Raw genomic sequence first — 9,062 nt, forward strand, 5'->3', positions numbered from 1 at the left:
CCTGGCGCCCTCGGGGCTGCGATTCGCCTTGGGAGGTGTCTGCGAAGGCGGCTCTGCAGCGGTGGGGGTGGGGAGGCTGGGGCTTCGAACCGCTGGAGCTGGGGTGTCAGCCAGTTCCTGGCGGGTGTTTCCTGGTTGCTGCCGCAGGGGCTTGCTTTTTCGGGTTTCGCCTCTAATCTCGCCCGACTTCTTCCCCTTCCCCTCCACCCCCCCACGCCCGCGAAGTTCATGGCTTCTGCAATGCGGTGGGTGTGGTTACCTAGTAAATTGTAACTGTGGTCCCTTGCAATGAGAGTATTCTTCTCAATTTTCTTTCTATATTACGGATCTGAAGTTTCCTAGGGTTTTTCCTTTAGTTGCAGCCCAGGGTTAAAGTTGGTAGAGATTATTGCGGAACAGAACAAATAGAATGATAAAGGAAACATGTGGTATTAATTACTTGTGGAGGTTGGGCTGGGAGGTCCTGAGAGGGCCCGGCAGTCCTGCTAATGCAGTACTTCCATTGCGTGTTTAAGTTGTTTCAGCTTTTTTACATTAGTCTTGCGGAATTGCTTTTGCAGATATCCTGCCTGTCCTTTTTGTTGGGGGGCGGGGGTTGCAATGGGAATTTTAAGCTCTCTGAGGTGGCCAGGTGTGCTGGAGTTTCTTTTGATAGCATTAACTTCTGTAGTACAGGAAGCGTCACACGAAGTGCTTAAAAACATTATTTTTGAAATTCACCCTGATTTTTAAAGTCTCAAGGAAACAAAAATGATAAAATTCCACTTGATGTCTGTGAGCCATGGACGTAGTCCCAATTACAGCAAATTAAGCAGAAAAGCCCTATTAAGAAAAGAGAGCAGCACATCAAGCTCCAGTGAACTCTGGGGACTGAGAGGTGATTTCTGTCTTGGCTCAGAGAGAGTGTTTAAAAAATGCATGTTAATTTTGGTATCAAACTTTAAAAACTTTAGTTGGAGTAACAAAATTAATGTGAGAGGGAATAAATACTAAATTGGAGAAGCGTGACTTCAATTTGTTAATTTGCAAGGCATTGATAGCTGAATGCTTAATACTGTCTCATTTGCATTATGGTTTTCTGGTAGTTTAGAAAAGCAAACTATCAGATGCACAACACTGCATCAAGTTTATTTAGTTAATACAGTTTAGCCAAAGTAAGTTTTTCAAAACAGTTCATGTTTTGTGAATAATTCATCCATAACAAGAAGAGTAACCACTTTAATTTGTAAACCCCTTTTAGGTGAAGGATTCGGGAGCTATAGGTCAAATGTCAGTGTCTCAGTGAAATATTTACATTTAATTTTTAAGACATTTCTTCTGCTTGAATGTGATTTAGGTTAAAAGCAATTTTTCATCAATTCTTGTACAGTGCTTGGACTTTGGCCAACTTTGTGTTGAAATAAAAAGATCAGGATATTTTTAAACTTGATCGGATGCAATTTTATTTGTAATTGTTTTTTAAGAACTGGTTGGTCAAGTGCATTAAGGGGCCACCTAGGTAGAAGAGATGCCACTATCTATGCACTGAGAGATGTGTTGCTGTTATCTTGTGAATCTTTTCTGGACTTACATGGTATATTAGATTAAGTGTGGCAGGAACTTGCTGTAAAAAGTGTTTTCTGTAAAATACTGTAAAAGTATTTTCTTCCATGTTGTATGATGTGCATTCATCTTTTAAGTTAGTGCTTTCCCTAAAATTCACAAACTAGAATTCATGTCCTCTCCAGTAAAGTAGAACTCCAAGAGTAGACTGAGGAATAAATGTTTTCTTTCTGTGAGAATTTGACTATATATAATGAAGAGAGGGACTTTTTTTTTTTTTTTTTTGAGATGAAGTCCCACTGTGTCGCCCAGGCTGGAGTGCAATGGCGCAGTCTCGGCTCACTGCAACCTCTGACTCCTGGGTTCAAGCAATTCTCTTGCCTCGGCCTCCCGAGTAGCTGGGATTACAGGCGATCACCACCACGCCTGGCTAGTTTTTGTTTTTTTGTTTGTTTGTTTGTTTATTTGTTTTTAATTAAGAGACACAGTGTTTCACTACGTTGGCCAGGCTGGTCTGGAACTCCTGACCTCAGGTTATGCGCCTGCTTCAGCCTCCCAAAGTGCTGGGATTACAGGCGTGAGCCACCGAGCCCGGCCGAGACAGGGTGCTTGAGTAATCTACCCTGGCCATCTTTAATTCCCATAGTCTCCTCTAAGTACCCCATCAGTTTTCTGTGGAATATAGACTCACCATTGAAACCCATGAATCAAATATATCTTTAGCACCACTTCATTTAGAGAGATCCTTAATCGTGCGATCGCTGCGTCTATTTCTTTCAGAAGGCTAGCTGGCTGCTGATTTGTTGGGAATTCATCAGGCACTCAGGCGGAGGAGGGTTCTGCAGTTATTTGGTTTGCCTTGGCTGTGAGGAATTCTGTGCTCAGAAGCAAGGACTGGAGCAGTGAAGTCATTGTCCTGCCTGGTGTTGTGACATCACTATGGCTCAAAGGAAACAAGGGTGGGGCAGGCAAAACCAGACCATCTGAAGCATCTCGCTGGCTTTAAAACTTTCCTGATCAATGACTGAGACTCTCCTTTCTCAAGTTGAACTGCATTGCGAGGTATTCTTTGGAGAATTAGAGGATATAAATGAATGTAAGACTACATGGGAAAATGTGTCTCCAAGAGGAAGGAAGGAGAGGGGTGTGTGTGTGTGTGTGTGTGTGTGTGTGTGTTTTGTGTGTGTGAAATAGTAGAAAGCATTGAATATTCCTTTTGTAGAGAAAAATACTGTAATTTTTTAGAAGGGCCATTTACAAAATTAAAGAACAAGAAAAATGAGTATATTTGTATTTATATATTGAGTCAACATATTTCTTACTGTTCTTTGTACTAAAAGAGCATTCTTTTTAAATTCTTGATTTAGGTTATTAGTAATTTTTAAAAAGTATGTGGTCTCTCTGAAGATGCAATTTACTTATTGGGTAGGCAATGTTCTCATTTATTTTTAAGTGATGTGGTTGCAGTTGGCAATTGGAAAAAATGGGAAAAGGTATTTCATAAGTGTAGAAGGTATCTGCAGTGATTTGGAGTAATTGATTTCCATTTCCATTTTTGTTTTATGTACTAATTATTTTATAATTTAGCATTTTAATCCTAATTTAGAATTCTAGTACAGAGATGATCAGAGACATGTTTCACCCAAATTAGTGTTGAATAAATGATAAGACTGAAATTCAGAAACAATAAAGTACATTTCATGTTTTCCTTTCTGAATTTATAGTAATATCAGCATAAAAAATGAAGAACCACAGAATGGCTGCAGATGTTCCTTGTCTTTTCCATACCTCCTTGCTAAGATGACTGACAATTTTCATGTGAGTGTATTATGTATGTAGGAGCTCTGGGCAGTTCTTTCTTAACTGTATAGCAATTCCAGAGCAGAGTTTCAAAGCATAAAGAAGAAACAAATTGGGAAGAATGGCACAAGTAGAGAAGTTGAAATTAGATGCCAGAACTGCAGATTACTTGGTTGAAATGTCTTTGGTATTGCATTTTTAGTCCTTGCGATGATTGGTTAAATTGCATACTTTGGAATTGTAAGCTTCTATTAGCACCAAACCCCTAATTCTTTTGTAATTTGCAGTACAGAGAAAAAGCTGACAACTTAATTTTTAGATTGCTGACATTTTGATACGTTGTTCTTATAACCCTGCCTTACAAACTAAAAACAGAGAGAGAGAGAGAGCGAGAGAGAGAACGCAGAAAGGTCTATGTTAGACCTAGAAAACAAATGCAATATTTAACCTGCCTTGAGTATATATTTTTCTCTCCAGTTACATTGGGTGGGTCCTTGATGAGGATAGGGAGTTATTTCTTTTGAGGTTTCTTTCCCAAACCGAATAGAGGTCTAGACACTTAAAGCATTCAGTAAATACTTATAGAATTGTCTAAAAAGTGGGGCCATTTGTAACTTATGCTTTACTACCAAAAAAAAAAAAAAAAAAAAAAATCTTGGAGAAGGTTTAAAAAGCATTGCTGCTTTATTTAAAAATGAGAATTACCGGACTCATGTATGTAGTCATTATTTTTAATGGCATAGTCCTCTTCATAACAAGATTGTTACCCTGTCAATAGCTCAAATTGGGTAGGACCTAGAGGTTTTGCCATATCAGGGAAGAGAATTCTGCAGGTACCAAGAGAAAAGAAGAATGGTTTCTTTGAGGGAAGAACTGCAGGGAGTCGGCTTCCTTTCCTGCCAGCTCTAATTGGTGTCATGGAGGACATCAGTGTGGAGGGTGTCCTCTGAAGAGGGGAGGGATCAAATGGGAGGGTGACAAAAGCTGAAAAGGATTAGTGCTGGGAGATGATACTGATCTCCTAGCATTGAACTAAAGAGAGGAAAACTATTTTCTGTTTTAGCTCTCTCTTCTTCGGTCATTTTCGTACATGCCTGTGTTTACATCCTCAAATAGCGAGTTTCTTTGTATTTGATTCAAGCCCCAAATTTCATCATTTCTAAAAGAAAGTTATTTTTTCACATTTAACATCTCTGAAATTGGGATATGTCTTACATGGCTCTCAGCCATGTGGCAGAGAAAAAGCTGGCAACTTAATTCATTGATTGTGAATATGCATCAAAAATTGGACATTGGATGTTAGTCTATTGGAGAAAATCCTGGAGACAGTAATGGAGCACTCTTAAGTGATGCATTTCTAGTGCTTGTGGTGACTCAAGATGATATTGTGTGGAAAAGCATAGATAGCAGTAACTCTTAGTTGATGTGCAATTTGGAAGAGTTGAATTCTGAATATGTAAGAATTTTTGGGAACACCTTGGCCTATCTATTTTGTTTATATTTTCTTTATGCGTTGAATAACTATATCAATTTGAGTTCTTTAGATAAGAAGAAAATGAAAATTCCCATTTCTAAAAATGTATGAGTCATAGCTTAATTGGCAGAATGCTATATAACATAATGTTATCTCATAATCAGTGTCATGAATCTTATGAAATATGGTTTATTGTTTGGCTGTGCAATTTTTTTGAAATGTAGTTTATAATATGTAGTGCTTATTTTACACTATCCATGTATCAGTGATTGTTTTTCTCTGTATTATTGATTGTTTCCTATAAAAGGATATGTGCATCCTTTTATAGGAAAAAATCTATTGAAAATTCTTCATTTCCCATTTTGACTTTCCATTTTGGCCTTGGGAAGATGATTGGATTTTGATAGAGAATCTCAATTAGTCATTGAGCAGACATTCCAGACAGGACATTGCAGAAGTCCAGAGACCTGCCTTTAGCTGGAATATAGCCTGTACGCTGGGGAGTAACGGGAGATGCGCCTAAGGAGGGAGTGTGAGGTCTGATTGTGGAAGATTTTTGGATCTGAGAGTAAGGGATATTTTGGACTTTGCTAGGTAGTGGGGAGTCATTGAAAGTGGTTGAGTAGGGAAGAAGAATATTTTTTTCTCGTGATAAGTGTAGGATGAGTTGGAAGAATAGGAATCTGGAGACAGATGGTCTTTAGTTAATGGAGTTGTCCAAAATTTTGCAGAAATTGAATATAATGTTTTTTTCTCTCAATGATTGATATTTTGGCAATTCATTCCGTATTTTTGTGGGAGTATTTAACTGAGGATTAAATACGACTTTTGGATTGTTTAAGGTGGAAAATGAGATATACGAAATATGGAAAGATTTTTCTTCTTATTTATCCTTTCAATGAATATATCTCAGTTATTTGAAATATTAAAAATTATACATTCTCACTTTAAAATATATTCTAACAATACTGAAAAACCAAAGAAAGAAATCTCATTATCTGCCTTTCTGAATGTATTACGTATCAGAGTGGAATAGGACAGACCTGGGTTAGGCTCTCGGCCTTGCTATTTAATAACTGTGCGGCATGGTTCTTTTAACTTCCTAGAGCCTGTCTGTTCATTTATAAAATGGGCATAATGCTTATGTCTCATGGATATATGACAAGTGCTTTGTAAGTAGCAGTAGCATCATTTTGCACATATACAGACTTACACATAGGTTACATAATATTTTACATGAATAGACTTCTATCTTTAATACTTCTGTGTAACTGCTTTTTGTTTGTTTGTTTATTTGTTTGAGAACAGAGTTTCACTCTGTTGCCCAGGCTGGAGTGCAGTAGCGCAATATCAGCTCACTGCCACCTCCACCTCCTGGGTTCTAATGAGCCTCCCAGATTCAAGCGATTCTCCTGCTTCAGCCTGCCAAGCAGCTGGGATTATAGGCGCCCACCACCCCGCCTAGCTATTTCTTTTTTTAATTGTTAGTAGAAATGGGATTTCACCAGGTTGGCCAGGCTGGTTTCGAACTCCTGACCTCAAGTGATCTGTCCGCCTCAGCCTCCCAAAGTGCTGGGATTACAGGCGTGAGCCACTGTGCCCCGCCACACTTTTTTTTTCTTCTTTTTTTTTTTTTTAATGTAACAGTATGTCTGGCGGAAGCTTTTTCATGCATGCAAATCTATATCCACATCATTATTTTTAATGGTAAATAAATATTTTCTTTTGGTCTTGTGCAATACTGGTAAAGGATCATTACCTTAATAATGGTGATGATGTGAAGCTTTGTCGTCCAGCCCCCCTACCTCCTGCCACTTGCTGCCTACGCTTCATGACTCTCTTCTGATATACATATAAAGAGGCTTGCGGTAAAACAGGATATTTAAAAAAATTAAAATCTCTCATGATTACGTATATCTCAATGTTGTATGTGAATATTTAGTTCTAACAAACTAAAGCAAACTTTCACCATATATTTCCTGATTTTTTAAAATTCAGATTTTAATGTCATCTCTTCATGGAGGGCCGAGCTCACCCAGCTAAGCCTAACCTGAGTTGCTAGGTACTCACCATTCTCCCATGTGCCTCTCGGCATGCCTCGAGGGACAGCGGATGCAGCAGCCTGGACCTGAACTAGGCTCTCCAGAGTCAAAACATCCAGGGTCTGGCATAGTTTAGTAGGTATAGGGGGTCATTGGGCTTCCAGAGATGGAAAATATTAAGCACCCTTTGGTCTCTCTCTGAGTTCCCAACCCTTCCTTCGTCCTCAGCAATAGAGTGGTAACAAATGTCATATTCCATTCACTTCTCCAGGGATGTGGGCTGCTCTGTTATGTTATTCACAATCCCATTATTTTGACGGATCTTTGATTTACCTGGAATCCAGTCTTCATTCACCCGTTTGATGAGAATAGCTTTATGATCCTGAAGGTGGTGCTAGCTGGAACGGTGCACCCAGGCTTCTGTGAGATGATGCCATCAGGGCATCTAGAGGTCTCGGGCTGTCCCTGACAGTTGCATCCTTCTACATGATTTGTATCTAGAGTTACTAACGTCCCAGAGATGCAGGGAGTTTTTGGTAATCTCATTACAGAGAATTACTCTTGATGAATTTTGGTGTGTTTTATACCATTTTGTGTGGTTCGGTGACAACTTTTATTAACTTTAGAAGGAATATGCTTACTGGCTAAGTATAAGACTTGGAAAATAGAGGTTAATTTGTCTGCTCAAGACATCTGGAAAGCTTTTCCTTTGAATTCTTGAAATGAGAGCAGTAATTCATTGGGGGAAGTTATATTGTAGAACAGGGGCCCCCAACCATTTTGGCACCAAGGACCTCCATTTTGCTTGCCTCCTGCTGTGTGACCCTGTCCTTGGTGCAGAGGCTGGGGTTTCATGGAAGACAATTTTTCCATGGATGGGGATTGTGAGGGATGGTTTCAGGAAAAAACTGTTCCACTTCAGCTCATCAGGCATTCGATTCTCATAAGGAATGCACAACCTAGATCGCTCGCATGTGCAGTTCACAATGGGGTTCGCACTCTGATGAGAATCCAATGCCACTTCTGATCTGACAGGCGGCAAAGATCAGGTGATAGTGTTCACTCACCCACCGCTCACCTCCAGTTGTGCGGCTCTGTCCTTGGCCCAGCAGTGGGGGATCCTTGTTGCAGAATAAAGGAAAAACGAGGAGTTACGGAAGATACAGATGGAAACGTCTGCTAACCTTGAGCTAGGTAACTGTCGGTGGGGTACTCTATTTCTCTAGGCAAGGTTCCCCAGAGTGAACAGATGAGGATGCTGCCTACCTCAAGGTTGAAATGAGATCTGTGTTTGAAGACATCTAGAACCAGTCTAATGAGAATGTACACATAGTACATGTTTTCTCATTTCAGTAGTATAGGCTGTTGTCCTCTTTGCTTGTTTTTAGGGACATGTGTTAGGAATGGGAAGATCCTGAAGATGAGTATAGAATTTTGTGACGTTCCACTACAAAACCCATAATCCAAAAGATGGCCCTCAATGAGAATGCAGGATTTTTTGAGTGTAAAATTCCAGATAACAGTAGAGGTTTGCAAAGAATGAGACACAGTGGTTTTCAAATTTTCACATACAACAGAACTACCTGATGAGTTTGTTAAAAAGGAATTTTGGGGGACCAATCCATGGATTATCATCTAATAGATCTGGAGTTGGATCCAGACCTCCTTATGTCCTGACAAGGACTTTGGTGAAATCTGATCCAGGTGGTCCCTGGACCACATTTTGAGACACACTGTTTTAAGGACTTTTGTCTTAATAACTCTCCAGCTTCTTCACTATTGTCAAATAAGCATTTAACCTGAAGCAGTTACAATATAAATAAACAGTACTAGTGTTGGAGAGAATGTTTAGCATAGAGCAAAGAAACCTGGCCTTGGACTCAGAATGCTTGGGCTTCTTTATGGCTGGTCCATCACTTGTAACTTCTGTGGCCCTAGGAAATTACATAAAATTTAAAAGGTTAAGGAAGTAGGATAAAAGGTTAGTTTTCTTATCTGTTAAATAGGGATAATGATAAATATGTAGCAGAGTGGTCAGAATGGTTGAGTAAGAATCTTAAGTGAAAGTACGTACATAGCTCTTAATATGTCTTCAGTTGGGGTTAATTTTCTTGCTTTGTGATTGGTAATAGATTAAAATGGCCTTGAAGAAGAGATGCTTCTATGAGTAAATGTGATCCTGCTGGTCAAAATCATACTGAGCT

General features: G+C 39.3%; 1 protein-coding gene across 2 annotated transcripts in view; it reads left to right on the plus strand.

Moving 5' to 3' along the window:
- Positions 1-9,062, plus strand: part of EPB41L3 (erythrocyte membrane protein band 4.1-like 3) — a 245,057-nt gene that overhangs the window by 85,988 nt on the left and 150,007 nt on the right. The window contains exon 1 of one of the 2 annotated variants that reach the window (XM_011996313.1): positions 2,387-2,604. The exons of the other annotated variant lie outside the window; for it this stretch is intronic. The gene's annotated coding sequence lies outside the window, so the exon portion shown is untranslated. Of the gene's footprint in view, positions 1-2,386; positions 2,605-9,062 lie in introns of those variants that run through there. 2 annotated transcript variants of the gene reach the window in all.

This window comes from Mandrillus leucophaeus, unplaced genomic scaffold (genome assembly GCF_000951045.1).
Source record: "Mandrillus leucophaeus isolate KB7577 unplaced genomic scaffold, Mleu.le_1.0 Scaffold51, whole genome shotgun sequence".
Taxonomy (NCBI): Eukaryota; Metazoa; Chordata; class Mammalia; order Primates; family Cercopithecidae; genus Mandrillus; species Mandrillus leucophaeus.